General features: G+C 38.8%; 1 long non-coding RNA gene across 3 annotated transcripts in view; it reads right to left on the reverse strand.

The window, feature by feature from the left end:
- Positions 1 to 17094, reverse strand: part of LOC125394996 (uncharacterized) — a 46132-nt gene that overhangs the window by 7447 nt on the left and 21591 nt on the right. For 2 of the 3 annotated variants that reach the window (XR_007230401.3, XR_007230403.3), the window contains one exon: positions 8206 to 8363. This is a non-coding gene — a long non-coding RNA (uncharacterized LOC125394996). Of the gene's footprint in view, positions 1 to 1691; positions 1789 to 8205; positions 8364 to 17094 lie in introns of all 3 variants that reach the window. The other variant, XR_007230402.3, reaches the window with a different exon arrangement.

Below are 17094 nucleotides of genomic sequence, written 5' to 3' on the forward strand. Positions count from 1 at the left end.
AGTGGGACATAATCTTAAATACACAGGAGACAACTTTCTGAACATAACACGGATAGCATAGGCACAAAGATCAACAATTTATAAATGGAACCTCAAAAATTGAAAAGCTTCTGTAAGGCAAAGGACACTGTCAATAGGATAAAAGGGCAGCCTAAAGAATGGGAAAAGATCTTCACCAACGTCACATCTAACAGAGAACAGATTTCCAAAATATATAAAAAAAATCAAGACACTGATCATCAACAAACCAGATATTCCAACTAAAAAATAGGATGCAGAGTTAAACAGAGAATTCTCAACAGAAGAATCTCAAATGGTAGAGAAACTCTTTAAGGAAATGTTCAACATTCTTAGCCATCAGGGAAATGTAAACCAAAATGACTCTGAGGTTCCATTTTAAGCCTGTCAGATAGATAAGATCAACTACAAGTTATGCTGGAGAGGATGTAGAATAAGGGAAACACTCTGCTATTTTGGTGGGAGTGCAAACTTCTACAATCACTTTGAAATTTATTGTGGCAGTTTCTCAGAAAACGGAGAACCAACCTATCACAAGACCTGGCTATACCATTCTTGGGCATTTAGGATGTTCAACCATTCCAAGGACATTTGTTCAACTATGTTCATAGTAGCTTTATTTATAACAGCCAGAATCTGGAAACAACCTAGACGTCCCTCAACTGAAGAATGAATAAAGAAAATGTGGTACATTTATACAGTGAGTATTAATCAGTTGTTAAAATCAAGAACACCAGAAAATTTGAAGGCAAGTGGATAGAACTAGAAAAATAAACCTGAGTGAGGTAACCCAGACCGAGAAAGACAAACACGGTTTGTACTCAATCATAAGTGGATATTAGTTGTAAAATAAAAGAGAACGATGCTACAATCCACAGACCCAGAGAGACCAGGTAACAAGGAGTGTTCATGGGGGCCGGAGGCCGGCAGGAGTTGGGGGATTACACCCAGATCTCCCTGTAAAGGGAAAATAGAAGAGGTTTTCTGACCGGACTGAGCGAAAGGATGGAACTTGAGCCATCAGGTTAGGAGGGACACTACGGGGGAAAGTGCTGAGGGGAACGGCTGGAGGGGGCACAATCCAGGGCTCCAGTGGTTGAAGCCTGGGGAAGGGGGTTTCCCAGGAATCTACATGGAGGACCCAACCTTAGACTATTAACAATAGCGATAGTGGTTAAGTAGCCTGAACTGGATATCCGCTGTGACCAGACTGGTGTCTGACCCAGTTGTCATCAGAGAGGTGCATTCCAGCAACTGATGGCGGCAAGGCAAATGCAAAGACCTTACTGCCAAACTTTAGGCATAGTTCTGGAATCTTGCAGAGGAGAAGAAAGGAGTATATGAGCCATAGGGGTCAAGGATACCATGGGAAGGCTCACCCACTCAACTAACCTGGGCTCTTAGGGGCTAACAGAGACTGAACTGACAAACAAGAAGCCTGCAAGGGAATGACCACTCTGCATGTATGCTACGGTTGTACAGCTTGATACTTTGTGGGACTCCTAACAACGAGAACAGAGGGAACATTGAGTGTCTTTAATTCTTTGTTGGCTTTTTGGACCCTTCTCCTCATACTGGGTCACTTTGTAGAGCCTTAATGCATGCGGTGGGTGATACATAGTCTTACTGCAACTTGATATGCTGTATTTTATTGATACTCATGGAAGACCTACCCTGTCCTGGATGGAGACAGAAGAGGAGGAGTTTGAGGACGCGTGGAGAGAGGATATAGTAGGAAGGACTAGGAGAGGAGGATGGGGTAGACTGTGGCTGCAATGTAAAATAAATAGAATAATTAAAAACAAACCAAAATGAGGTATTTATTCATTTATTCAATGTTCATCATTATCCAAAAAAGCTATGAGGCATCACAATACCATGGAAAGGTATTTGCTTATTCTGGGATTGATTAATTTAGCTTTTTCATTTAAAAAGTACTTTAGAATTTTTCTTCTTTAGTCTTGTTTTTTGTTTGTTTATTTAAGAATCCATCTTATTTACAAGTTGGATAGAGAAAATTTTGAATTGCAAATCAAGATTTTTACTTTATTTCAGCAATAATAAATATTCATTTGGTTGCTTATATAGAGAAACACAGATTTATAATAATGTTTCTTGTATTGAAGTGGTCTGATGAATTTCAACATGGACTATTTTATGTGTAACCTCACACTTTCAGTATGTCATCAGAGAAAACCTTCATATACACACATTCTTTAACATTAAAAAAAGTCTAAAAATGTGAGCTAAGAAATGTCTGGAGAGATGGCTCAGTGGTTAAGAGCACTCATGCTTTTAAGAAGATCCACATTCATTTCCCAACTCCCAGATATCTGTAACTCTAGCTCCCATTGCTCTGACACCCTCTTTTGCTCTACTGGCCATAGCAGGTACTGCAATCACATGATACACAGACACATTCAGATGAGCACTGACACATACAATATAACAAAAACTATCAAAAAATTAGATAACAAATATGTCTACTGACACACACTGTCCTGCTTATATACCACTGTCCTACTCTATGCACCCAGTGGTACAAGAACTCTGAGTCTCCTCCTTCTCCTGTATGAGATCTTTCCTTACTTTTAACGGTGAGTGTGTGTATATGTATGCGCTTCCTATCATACTATATCAGCCTGTAAAAAACTTCAAGGATCGTGTGTGTGCTTCCTATCATACTATATCAACCTGTAAAAAAAATTCAAAATATCATATGTGTGTTTCTTATCATTCTGTATCTACCTGTAAAAAAAATTCAAAGGCCTTTGATAAAAGACACAAGAATTTGTATATCTTTTCTTCACCCAAGTCCCCAAGTTGCTAATGTATTTTCTCCTTCAAAGAATATCTTATAAACTTCATGCAGACCGGAATTTGTTCGGCATGTTTCCGTTTATCATCATCAGACTTGGGGAGCCTGAATCACCTCCAACCAACAAGATAGCTCACCATTCATTTTTTCCAGCACTCTACCATAACCTTCAGCTTCTCCTAGAAGGGAAGATTGCTCTCTGATTGGCAACATGCTGGCATGATAAAAGAAAGCAACTTATAGGGTTTATGAAGAAAAAAATGCCTGAGGTTACTTGAGGATGGAGATACATAGCTCATTTCTATTTACTCCTTGGGAAACAGAGGGCAGAACTTCCTAAAACCCCCCACGCCTTCAGTAACCTGAATAACAATGCAACGTGTAAGTTGGGAAATAAATTTGGCAACTAATAGTTAAAATTGTTTTTGATAGGTAAAGACAATATTCTTTCTTAAGAATTCTAGATAACCTTATTGGTAAAGGATATGAGTTTCTCAGGTAAACATAAAGTCAGGAATAATCAATAGAGGAATTATTACGAATTTGACAAATGCCAAGATAAGTAAATAGTACCATTCTTCAGGTGATTAAAAATTCTGATTTAAATCTTAAAACTGGAGAAATTAACAAACAGTACCCTACTGACTCTCAGAGGAGCGCTTTTTCATGCAAAATGTTAGCTCTGTCACCCTAGAAGGCTGAGTAATCCTATTTGTTTACTTATCAGAGCGGGTGGTTGGAGGATATATGCCAAATATTTGGGCATGTGCCACTCTCTTAGTACAGTTCATTTAAAAAAGGCAGATGTGGCATTGACCTTAACTAAACTATGTTTATTTATGAAATTAAGTAACAATTCCCAAACCTTACTGAATTAGTGGAAGTCAAGATATTTCAACACCAAAATGAGGGAAAGCAGAGAAGAGAGACAAATTTGGCAGCCTCCTCTGAACTAAGCTGAAAACCGTGTTTCAGCAAAGGAAATACAGAATCCTCACCCAGTGCCATGGCACGGAAGAGCCTTTCCACATGCCAGACAAACCATGCGAGAAGAAGCCTGGTCCAAACTGGGATTGGGAGTATATTTGTATTTTCCCTACTTTTTAAGAGAAGACTAGCAGAATTTTTTTTTCTTGTAAATTTAGGGATGCATAATCACATGTTGTTTTACATAAACATGTATTCCAATTTACATAAATTTGCATAGCATTTTCCCCAAAATTCTAGCTCTGAATATGTAAAACAAATTAATCTGTGTTCTCTAATATAATTGTACTTAAATATGAAATCCAGGCATCATGCAAGAGGTGGATTACCAAAGACAGCCATTAACCATTCTAAACCTCTATAATGAAAGGAGATAGCTGAAGGTTAGAAAACGTCCTCAACTTTTCCAGAAATAAATTAAAAGTTCTTTCTTTAAGCTACTGATAGAATGATCTCAATTCAAAATAAACAAATTGAATAGTTGATAAAATTGATTAAGTACTTATTTGTCTAGACCATCCTAGCTAAGCCCAAGTCAAGCCTGCTTACTCTTGAGTGGAGGTTTGAGGTAAAAAGGATGCTTTCAGTCTGTAACAGACCCCCGAAGTACAGAAGCTAATGTTGTGATAGCTCACAGCAGTAACATTAGGTTTCTTTCTAGTTGCCAACAACCTGTTTCAGGATTGGTCTTCTGGTCTTATCAATGCAGACACGAGGGGGAAGACGATTTGCATTCTTCATAAATAAACCAGCACTTGGCAAATAATTATTTCTGTGTTGTAAGGTAGTCTATGTACTGCAGCTTGTTTTCTAAGTATTTTCTTAAAGAGGATTTCCATAAATGAATATGAAAACGCTGTGAAGGCATCAATAAAACCCTTTTGCACAGGTGTGGGATTTCTAGCTACTTAAGTTCAAGCCATAGCTGGCAACTCCTACTATTTTAACATGCAAAAGAAATGTGCTGCATTAAAAAAAAAGTCAGTGAGAAAAATAATGAAACTAAAGACTGCAAAGCGCCCAAAAAGGATCATAGAAAAGTTGCCTCATTAGCACAAAATTTGGGCTATGTCCATCACCTACTCAAGAACCTCTTCTTTATTTTCACCACCCTTCTGGAAATATTCTAAATATGTTAGGACCCTGAAAGTCTATATTGACTTCTGGCTTTGTCTTGGATTTCCTTGAAGTCTTCCTCTCATTCATGTCCCCTCATCAAAAATCTTCCTTTCTTCCTTTACTTTGAGCAGGTTAAAAAGACATACCCCAGGGTACTTGCTCTGGTGTTTAGTACTGCCAAGTTTGGATAGGTCACTTTAAAACACATAAGGTTTTTATTATACAGAACAGAAAATATACTAGATCATAAGCATGCCCCAAATAATTTAAAAGAATTAAAATCATACAGTTAATATCAGAACGACAATTCAAACATTCTAATTTTTAAATAGTAAATTTTTATCTTAAAATATTTATTTGCATAATGTATGATGTTTCAGTTAGCATGAAAAAATTCATTGCTGATAGTTATAAATTAAACATTCTCTATGATTCCTTTATCATTCTACCATCCTAAATATTTTGATTTATAAAATCAAATGATTTCTTCAGAAATCCTCAACAATTTTAAGAAGATTCTGTTATTATAGTTCTAATTTCAATATCTCTTACAGACTCATGGGCTGAAGATTTGGTCCCTAATGCAGTAGCATTCAGAGATGGAGGCTTTGAGAAGTTGTATTTTTGGATCCTTAAGGCTCTGACTTTATCAATAGTCAGTCATAGCTGGCTATTGTGAGGCTGTGAAAATTTTAAAAAGTGAGACTCTGTTGGATGTAGTACATCACTGAGGGCAGCTTAGCCTCAGAGCCCCAGCACCTCCTTTCCTTTGGTTCCCCACCCTTTTCTGACTATTGTGAAGTTGAAGTTGGCCTCCGTGTGTGTGTGTGTGTGTGTGTGTGTGTGTGTGTGTGTGTGTGTGTGTGTGAGAGAGAGAGAGAGAGAGAGAGAGAGAGAGAGACTTTGCTTTGCTGTAGGCACAAAACAAAGCAAAACAGTGAACCATGGACAGAGCCATCTGACACTGTGAACCAAGTTAAATTCTTTCTCCTTCAAGCAGTTTTTCTTAAATATTTTGTCATGGATGCAGGTTCATGGACAGCACAGAACTCTGAAATGATTAATTTCGACTTGCAACTGGGCAGCTGTGATCAGCAGCCCACCACAATCACCACTGTATGCACCACACAAAACTGTTTGCAATCCTCAAACTGAAGAAAAGGGGAGAGCGAGTCAGAGTAGGAACTTAATAAACTTCTATATTTTCTATGGCTTTTGAAGTCCCAGAAGCAAATCGTGTTTGAGGGATTGGAAGAACTACATCCTGACTATAGTACACAAGGGAATATAAGGAGGGAAGAGAAAACAGGAAGTGTGTTGGTAGGACCTAACATGTAGGAGGGACAGTAGATTAAGACATGGGCAATAAGAAGCAGTAACAAATGCATAAAGCATATCTACTAAATTCAGTCCAGAGAGCCATTACTTGATGATCTCCTAGAAGTCCAACCTGCTGCAACTGTCCTTTCGTAATGCAGAATCAAATCCCCTGAAATATTATTAACAATTTCAGCAGTTTCATGATATGTACCATGTCACGTAATCTGGGTACATTATTCAGCTCCTTCAAAATGAAAACTTTAAGATTGTAGGTATTTTTAGTGTAGTCGAGTGAAGAGAATTTATGAATGCATAACTGTAAGCCCAGAAAGCAATTGCCAAGAGTTGGAAAGCGGGGAGAGGGGGGGATTCCTCTTCCAATGAAACACTGTGATTCCCTGACACTCACTTCCAACTTTCTGAGCTTGGGAAGACCTAGCCCCTACCAAGCACTAATCTTCACCAGGGATTTCATACCTAACAGCTGCTATTTAGGTAGCCCCGTATGCTATGAAATTTAAACCCTCAATTTATCTCCTCTCCCTACAGCAAAAATTGCAATATCTCACACCCAAGCTCCAGCTGTCAGAATCACACACTATTTCTATTTCAATGGCTAGAATAATCCCTTGCTCCCTTGTTTTCATTGAACAAGAATGTGCCAGCTTATAAAAAAAAGACAAAGAAAGAATAGAAAGAAGAAAAGAAAGAGAGAAAGAAAGAAACGGGCAAAAGCCGTTTGTCTAAACTCAAATACTCCAAGTGGAAAAACAGCCTAAAGAAATGTGATATTTTGTTATAGACATTTTATGTTTGAAGCATAGGTTTTTATTTCCGTCTTTTAAAGTACATATATTCTTACACATGTATAAATACACATAGAGGGACAGGAGAATCTACAGCCCCTTCTTTTTCAGAGAGCATTACATAAGTCGGAGAAGATACACGCACATTTTAATGCCAGGAAGTTAGTCAATGCCCTCATATCTATGGCAACCATTCTTAAGTTAAATTTTATTTTTTTTAAACAAGAGGGAAAAAATGTTTGCAAGTACCCAGTCTTTCTTTATGGTAATCATTGCTTAATATTAGCAGAGTTAGAACCTCAAATTTAAAGCTACTTCAGAACTATGGGGCTCCTAGTCAAAATTAAAATAAGCAATCCCTGAAGACAACATTTATAAACTGACACACAGACACAGTCTCAGCTGTCCCCACCCTAAACAGAAGGAAAGGAACTGTCCTCAGAGGACAGAAGTTCATCTGGAGTTTGATGTCTGATTCTGTGCAAGGGATAAGCAAAGAGGCTTAAAGGAGTCTCCTAACTCCTCAGACTTTGTGCTATCACGAAGACCACCTGAACCCGGATTCTTTAAATTATTTATCTAGCAAATTATTTCATAAAAGATTTTACAGGCTTATATTATTATTTGTGTGTCTGTTGAAGGGAGTGCCCTCAGAGACCAGAAGAATGTGTCAGGACCCCTGGAGCTGGAACTGCAGGTTGTAAGTTGTCTGGTGTGGGTGCAGAGAACTGAACTTAGGTCCTGGAAGAGCAGCAAATGCTCTTTTCCTGCTGAGCCATCTCACAAGGCCTTTTTGTTTTTCCCAATGGAATTTTTTTCCCCTCAGTACAATTTCAATACACACTGCTGAGTTACATTACCTACTGCCAAGGAATCATGGCGGCATTACAGCTGGTTTCTATAACTCAGTTTCCCCTCCTCTAACACTGAACTGTGTATGTCTTCTCTCAATTCTTCATTCCTAAAAGCTTCTGGTGCCTTTCTATATTGTCATTCTAACATATTGAATCTACCAAGAACTGTTTAGTACAAAGTTCGTCAAACACATCCCTGGAAGTTCTTAATGAAGGGCCTAGAATGCTTCCTCATTTATCCTCAAGCCCCATGCTCACTCCAGTCCCAACACAGCCAGTTTACCTTCAGCTGGGAGAGTGTGGGAAGAACACAGTGCTGTGTTCCATATTCCAAATGCTTCCTCATCTAGCAGTAAAGGTCATGGTCCACTCCCTCCGTGCTCAGTAGGCACAACCTCATATCATCAGCTCTCCCTTCTCTGTCATCCACGTGATAATTTGCTTGATAAGAACAAATAAGCAAGAATATTGAACAATTAAGTCAATAATACCGTGCTGTTTTCTAACTATACAAATTTAGATGTTCATTTAAAACTTGAGAGAATATAAAATTCTTAAGAAAGTAATTATTGTAATCACTCTTCAAAGCAGAATGGTAACAGTCATAAAGTCAAAACATTTAAAAGGCAACAATTTCTCTTCAATTGCATATACCCATGACATTATCCTTTTATAAAATAAAAGTATCATTTAAAATGTCTACAAAATATAACATTTTAAAATATTTATTTACTTGAGACAGAGTGTTTCCTTGAGCCAGCTGACCTAGAACTTGCTAAGTAGCCAAGGCTAGCTTTGAACTCCTGATCCTCTGTCTCTATCTTAAGGTAAGGAACTGTCATATGCTCCCTTTCCTCCCTTTACATTGGAAAACTTAACTTCATTAAAGCCCAGATTCCTTCTTCACTTCTAAAACTTAGAGCTTGAAGCTAAACGGAAAACAGATAATGTTTTTGCTTTAATGTACTTTGCCAACACTAGGGAAAAAAATATCTTCAATTCCTCAAACAGATGGCAATGCCACCTTTAAAAATATTAAGTATGTTAAAATAGATACAAACTGATAGTTATGCTTCTGATAAATGCTGCTGTGGACAACCGAATGCCTCCCATTCTGTTTCAGTAATAAATCATGTCCCTGAGTTGAGTTAGTAATGAGATTTTTAATCATGTGGATTGAACATATCCTCCAGTTAATAAAATACGTATAACCTTCTTTTTATCTTTAATAAAAGATTTTTGCAGTGCTCAAATGATTGGTATTACATTTTTAAAGAGCTTGAGGTTGATGTTTTTCAATTCTTCTTTCCATTTTACCGGGCTTTTATAATTCAAAGGTAATATGCCCTGTAATTAATAATTCATAAGGTAATTTTAAGGCTTTTATTCAGAAACCTCTTTCCTATTGACTTTAGGATGTGTCATAAAAATGCAGGTATTAGTATCCTGGCAATTCCCAGTTCTATATGGATGAGGTTCTTGAATTTAAAACAAGTCAAAATCAGTGCTTCCCAACCCAGGTGATATCACTTTGAACCTGAAAGCACAGAAGAGAAAAATACTATTTTAAAAAGCTGCTTACACCATTATATTCCTCTCACCTGACAATTAACCACACACGAATTTTTTCCTGTTATTCAGGTAATTGTCAAGGATATATTTTTTTTCAATGTTAGAATTATTCTGAGGCATAAATCAAAGGCAAACAGTGCTTTTTGAAAGCAATTTTTTTAGTTGCTGCTCTAAATGTGGCGTTTAAGCATCTGGAATCTCTAAATGATTCATTCATAGATATTTTTTTACCTGAAGGTAAATCTTTTATTCTCATTATTATTTTTTTCAGTAACACACACATACACCAACATCTATGAGAAGGGCACAAGTATGTAACATCCTATAATACTTCTCACTTGTTTATTTTTCTGAATACTTTTCTGAAAATTCCCTAGTCAGGGGTATGTGTCACTTTGCCAAGTTTATTAGGTGAGCCTTTCACACCACAGAGTCTACTCACACAGTATTTTATGGTATTCTCATAAAACTACCAGACTGTAATGTTATTTATGCCAAATAAAAACAAAATGACCTCAACAAATGCAAAGAGTTTATAACTGGACAAATACCCACCCCAAGTAATTTCCAAATATTTGGTTGTGCACAAATGAAAAATATGAACTTAAAATTATTCCTAAGTGATTGAAAAGCAACCTAAAGTATATCAAGACAGTGATTAAGCACTTTCATGTTTACAAAATAAATCATGCAACAAATGAACATTATGTAATTATATCTCCCCACTACTTTGGCAACAAGTGGTAGACTCACCCTGCATTCCTTAAGCAATTCCTTAAGTAATTGGATATACTTCCTGATAAGATCATTTTTGTTCATCCATCCATACATTCATTGTTTTTTTTTTCTTTTCAAGTGCAGGCATGCTCCGAATTTCTTGGAGGTTCAAGAAAATCTCTGTGTCCTGAGAATGTATGCGGACACATACGAGGAAGACATACAAGTACGAAATGTATCCAAAGGATAACATGTTCTATTGAGAAAGCACATGGCAATATAATGACACAAAGCAAATAGGTGGGTTGGATGTGGAATGAAAAAAAAATACACTCATCACCTGGACCGGACTAGAAACAAGAGGAACCAAGAGACTTCCTAGTTATAGAAAGGAGTAGAAAAAAGGGTCCCACAGATGAAAAACGAAGGTTGACTTAAGGATGAATTTCAGAGTGCTGCAAGATTAGAGGGATTCTCTAAGAGAAATGCCAAAAAGATCATAGCATATAACTTTACTCAACCATTCCATAAAACTTGGATTTTGTTCACTGAGTAGTTTTGAGTCATTAAAAGAGTGTAATTGGAAATTTTAACCTTTCTCTTTATGGAGAACAATTGGAAACATGTGAAGAGAAGATTGTCAGGGGAATATTGAAACACTGAAAATGATTAGAGTCTCTAGAAACAGTAAGTAATGGAGCCAACACAGGGCAGAGTAGGAAAGGCGTGCATACTAGTTAAGGGGAAGCATCACCTGGGGCCCATGGTGACTCACTGGATCAGAGGGAGTTTATGGGGACGTAAATTCACTCTTTGCTAATAAGGTGATACTTCTCATGAAAGGGAGGATGAGGAGAAAGATGTCAGGCTAAAATGAAAAGTGCTGTCATTTATATCATATGTCTCATTTCATGTCCCCAAATTAGGACTCTTCAGAGATAGTTTTAATGTATAACCCAAGTCCTTCTGAAAGATCGGAGAGATGGAGGTACACTCAACCCCTAGGATGATGTGGATGGTTTGTTCTTTAGGACTGGCTGGGAGCACCCCCGGGGCATTTGCTTGTGTTCACCTGTGTTCTTATTCAGAGCTGCATTGTTTATAGGCTTTTCACAAATGCACTGTGTTAGAATCTTGAATTTTTAGCGCAATAATTATTTGCATTTTAAGAAAATGTTCATAGTCTCCCATTCTTTACTAAAATTTTATACCAAGATTTCTTATCTCTTCTGTTCATTCTTAAATCCAAAGCTGACACTGAATCGTATATACATTTGTCAAATGGATGAAGAAAAAAGGCCTAACAAGTTTTCTAAAAACACCCCAATTTTTATCTCCTATTCATTTCTTAAATAAAGAAATTCTTACAGGCAAAACATATATTTCTCTTGACCTCTTTTTTTCCAGGCAGCAAATTCATCACTGGAGTAGGTATATTTTACTTCTCAGTGGTATCATTGAAATAATAAGAAAAATGTTGACAGCACCTTGTGTGAAGACTTCCCCAAACATACAAATATTTTAATTTTTAATAGATAAATATTTCTACATGAAACACATCACAACTACTAATAATTTTTGAAGACTATTCACTTCGGGTTTTCTTGGTTTTGCATATTTCTAGTCGTTCTTTGTCTCTGCTGTTCCACTTCACAAATATTACTTGTACTATTGCTCCAACGATCAGTTGCTAATCCCACCACCCAATCCACAGCCTTAAGTCCAGCTCTACTTGTTTCTTTCTTTTCTTGTTGTTGTTCATTAGTTTTTTTTATTTATTCATTTATTTATAAAAAATTTTCACTTCCTCCCCTCCTCCCAATACCCTCCCACTCCCCCCACTTCCTCCCCTCCTCCCAATACCCTCCCACTCCCCCCACTTCCTCCCCTCCTCCCTCTCCAGTTCCAAGAGCAGTCAGGGCCTCTTGCCCCGCTAGAAGTCCAAGCTCCTCCCCCCCTCTCCAGGTCCAGGAAGGTGAGCATCCAAACAGACCAGGATCCCAGAAAGCCAGCACATGCAGACGAAACAAGACCCAGCGCCATTGTCAATGGCCTCCCAGTCAGCCCCCATGTCAGCCACATTCAGAGAATCTAGCCCAATCAGACGCTCCTTCAAGTCCCAGTCCAGCAGGCCCTGGTGAGCTCCCACCAGACCACTCCCCTTGTATCAGTGGGTGAACGCACCCCTCGCGGTCTTGACTTCCTTTTTCATGTTCTCCCTCCTTCCGCTCCTCATTTGGACCTTGGGGGCTCAGTCCAGTGCTCCAGGGTGGGTCTCCGTCTCCATCTCCATCCATCGTCGGATGAAGGTTCCCTCCTCTCCTGCCTCCCTTGGTCATGCTCTCCCTCCATCTGCTTCTCATTTGGACCTAGGGAGTTAAGTCCAGTGTTCCAATGTGTGTCTGTGTCTCTATCTCCATCCATCGCCAGATGAAGGTTCTATGGTGATATGCAAAAGATTCATCAATATGGTTATGGGCTAAGGCCAGTTCAGGCACCCTCTCCTCCGCTGCCCAGGGAACAATCTAGGAACCACTCCTTGGGCCTGGGAACCACTCCAGAATAAAGTCTCTTGCAAACCCCAAAATGACTCCCTTAGTTGAGATACACACCTCCCCGCTCCCACATCCATCCTTCCTTTCTCCCCCCATCCCATTCCCCCAAGCCATCCCCAATCCTCCCCCTCTCCCTTCTCTCCAACCATCTCCCCTTACTTCCATGCCCCACGCCCCTTGCACCCAAGTTTGCCTGGCAATCTTGTCTAATTCCAATATCCAGGAGGATAACTATATGATTTTCCTCAGGTTCACCGTCTTATTTAGCTTCTCTAGGATCACGAATTATAGGCTCAAAGACCTTTAATTAAGGCTAGAATCCACTTATGAGTGAGTACATACCATATTCCTCTTTTGGGTCTGGGTTACTTCACTCAGTAAAGCGTTTTCTATTTCCTTCCATTTGCATGCAAAATTCAAGATGTCATTGTTTTTTACTGCTGAGTAAAACTCTAATGTATATATGTTCCACACCTTCTTTAACCATTCTTCTATTGAGGGGCACCTAGGTTGTTTGCAGGTTCTGGCTATTACAAATAGTGCTGCTATGAACATAGTTGAACAAATGCTTTTGTGGTATGTTAGGGCATCTCTTGGGTATATTCCCAAGAGTGGAATTGCTGGGTCTTGAGGGAGGTTGACTCCCAGTTTTCTGAGAAACCGCCACACTGATTTCCACAGTGGCTGCACAAGTTTGCATTCCCACCAACAGTGGATGAGAGTTCCCCTCTCTCCACATCCTCTCCAGGATAGGCTATCATTGGTGTTTTTGACTTTAGCTAATCTGACCGGTGTAAATGGTATCTCATAGTTGTTTTGATTTGCATTTCCCTGATCGCTAAGGATGTTGAGCATGACCTTAAGTGTCTTTTGGCCATTCGAAGTTCTTCTGTTGAGAATTCTCTGTTCAGATCAGCACCCCATTTTTTAATTGGGTTAATTAGAGTTTTAGTGTCTAGTTTCTTGAGTTCTTTGTATATTTTGAAGATCAGGCCTTTATCTGATGAGGGGTTGGTGAAGATCTTCTCCCAGTCAGAAGGTAGCCTTTTTGTCTTACTGATGGCGTCCTTTGCTTTACAGAAGCTTCTCAGTTTCAGGAGGTCCCATTTATTCATTGTTTCTCTTATTGTCTGTGCTACTGGGGTTCTACCTAGGAAGTGGTCTCCTGTGCCTATGTCTTGTAGACTACTTCCTACTTTCTCTTCTATCAGGTTCAAAGTGGTCAGATTAATGTTGAGGTCTTTAATTCATTTGGACTTGAGTTTTGTGCATGGTGATAGATATGGATCTACTTTCATTCTTCTACAGCTTGACATCCAGTTATGCCAGCACCATTTGTTAAAGATGCTTTCCTTCTTCCATTGCATACCTTTAGCTCCCTTGTCGAAAATCAAGTGTTCATAGGTTTGTGGGTTAATATCTGGGTCTTCTATTCGATTCCATAGGTCGACTTCTCTCTTCAGTATCAGAGTAACTGTAGCTACCCCCAGGAAGCCAACAAACTCATGGAGGCTGAACAGTCAACTACTGAATCACCCCTGGGTCAAGGAAGAAATAAAGAAAGAAATTAAAGTCTTCCTTGAATTTAATGAAAATAAAGACACAACATACTCAAACCTATGGGACACTATGAAAGCAGTGCTAAGAGGAAAGTTCATAGCACTAAGTGCCCAATTAAAGAAAAAGGAGAAAGCACACATTGAAGACTTAACAGCACACCTGAAAGCTCTAGAAAAAAAAAAGAAGCAGATTCACCCAGGAGGAGTAGAAGACTGGAAATAATCAAACTGAGGGCTGAAATCAACAAAATAGAAACACAGAAAACAATCCAAAGAATGAATGAAACAAAAAGCTGGTTCTTGGAGAAAATCAACAAGATAGACAAACCCCTATCCAAACCAATCAAATGGCAGAGAGAGAACATGCAAATTTATAAGATCAGAAATGAAAAAGGGGACATAACCACAGACACACAGGAAATTCAGAGAATCATTAGATCTTACTACAAAAGCCTTTATGCCACAAAATTGGAAAATGTAAAAGAAATGGACATTTTTTTTAGATAAGTACCATATACCAAAGTTGAACCAAGACCAGGTGAACAATCTAAATAGACCTGTTAGTCGCGAAGAATTAGAAGCTGTTATCAAAAATCTCCCTACCAAAAAAAGCCCAGGACCAGATGGTTTCAATGCAGAATTCTACCAGAACTTCCAGGAAGAGCTAATACCTATACTCCTTAATGTATTTCACAATATAGAAACAGAAGAGTCATTGCCGAACTCCTTTTATGAAGCTACTGTTAATCTGATACCAAAACCACACAAAGACACAACCAAGGAAGAGAATTACTTGTTTCTTTCTTACAGCATTCTTTTTTTATCTGTTTCCTTTTTTCTGCCTGAGGGTTTTTGTTTCTTTTTTTCCGTTTCAATGCCCACCAGCTTTCCCTGCTGTTAAACTCAAATGGGTTGTTAACAAGTAAAGAGATGAGAGACCTCGTTATCTGCTGGAAAAGTGTTTTGAAGCAGTCTGGATTGTCTGCCTTCAGACTCTGGGTTATGTCAGACCAGCAGAAAAAGAAATGAGATCCTCCATTCTAGGTAGGGAGGTTTTTGTGTGAGAGTCAGAACCCCAGTCAAAATCCAGGCTCACACTGGGGACACTGACAACTCTATATCTCCCTGCTTTGTTTCAGGTGAACACAAAGAGAAAAGGAGACCTGCTTTTGAAGGGTAACCTTCCTGTCGAGTAAATCATACCCAGAATCCACCCTGACACCAGGTAACTCATTTCCTAGCTTTATGCTGGCCAGGCTGTTTGACCCTGCTTATTGGCGGGGAGTCCTAGGGAGCATCATCTCTCATTGTATCCAGCTGCAGAAACAGAGTCAACTGTCCTCCCAGGCTCTGATCAGGACTCTACAGAGGCCTGGGCAGAAGGCCCCAGGAGTATATCCAGGATCCAACGTCTGAGTTTGTTCTAGTCTGTCATGGTACTGACTAAGTACACCCATAACAGATGGTGTCTTCTTTTAGATGAAGATGAGTAGGTGAGAAATTGTCTGGCTACATAGAAAATTTTTAATTAAAAAAAAAAGAGAGAGAGAGAAAAATAATCTGCAGCTGGCATGTCCTTTTTACCCGCTAAGCACACTTTCTCTCATTCAGTTTTAAAATCCAAGAAGACAGGATCAAACTATCTCGAGTTAGTTACTGTTTCCCTGTCACATGGATATGGAGTTAGCAAACTGTGCCTTTAGAGGGGAAAGCAGTCACATGCATTTGTTATTCCTTCCTTCATTCAAAAGGGATGGTTGCAAGGTAAGACTGTGTGAAGTTGCCCAGAGTTCGAGCCCCGCACTAGTCATGTGAACTTCACTTGGAAATGTAGTAATTCCACACCAGAGTTAGAACTCAGATGGATGGACAAGGGGAGCATTTCAACAAACCCTCCAGGTAGGTCTTTACACATTAAAAATTTGAGAACCACTCATAGGATATTGAAAACTCACTATACTGTTTATGTTTTGGAAGACCTTCAGTATCCATTCATACATCATTTTGAAATATTTATCAACTTACATACCATAAGGGTACTGAAGGATGGAGAGACTGGGAGACTTGTGCCATTTCATAGAGCTACTGAGGAGCAGAACTAGGCTTGCAGCCCACAAACCTAGTTCCAGAAAACATACTGACAACCAGCCTTTAGACTCCAGAGTTCTCCTGCATGGTTCACCACAGTGGGGTGTACGACTTGTATACATTGAAACCACGTTGCTAACATGTCAGTTTTAGCATGGCTGTCAACACATCGTTTCTCCCCTTGAATTCATACTAGGCTTTCCACTAACCTTTTTGTACTGTCTGTTACACTATACATATTAATTAGTTATGGATGCTTTCTGCTCTGTTAAAACAAGTCCATTCAAAAAGCACAAGAATATATGAAAGTAGAGAAAAATAGTAAAATTAACCCAATTTATCTCCCACTGTTTCCAACAGTGACTCTTGTTGTCTCTCAATTCCCACCCAATGAATTACTTTATTGGAAAATCTAGATGCTCTATCTTTTTTTGTTTTGTTTTGTTTGTTTTTCGAGACAGGATTTTTTCTGTAGCTTTGGAGCCTGTCCTGGAACTAGCTCTGTAGGACCAGGCTGGCCTCAAACTAACAGAGATCCACCTGCCTCTGTCTCCCAAGTGCTGGGATTGAAGGCATGCGTCACCACTGCCTGGCGCTCTATCCTTGCTTTTATTAACATTTTAAGTTCCATATGTTACAAATAAAAGTTTCTTAAAGCCATATATAATATCAGAGATAGGA

Source organism: Myodes glareolus, chromosome 21 (assembly GCF_982192425.1).
Source record: "Myodes glareolus chromosome 21, mMyoGla1.1, whole genome shotgun sequence".
Taxonomy (NCBI): Eukaryota; Metazoa; Chordata; class Mammalia; order Rodentia; family Cricetidae; genus Myodes; species Myodes glareolus.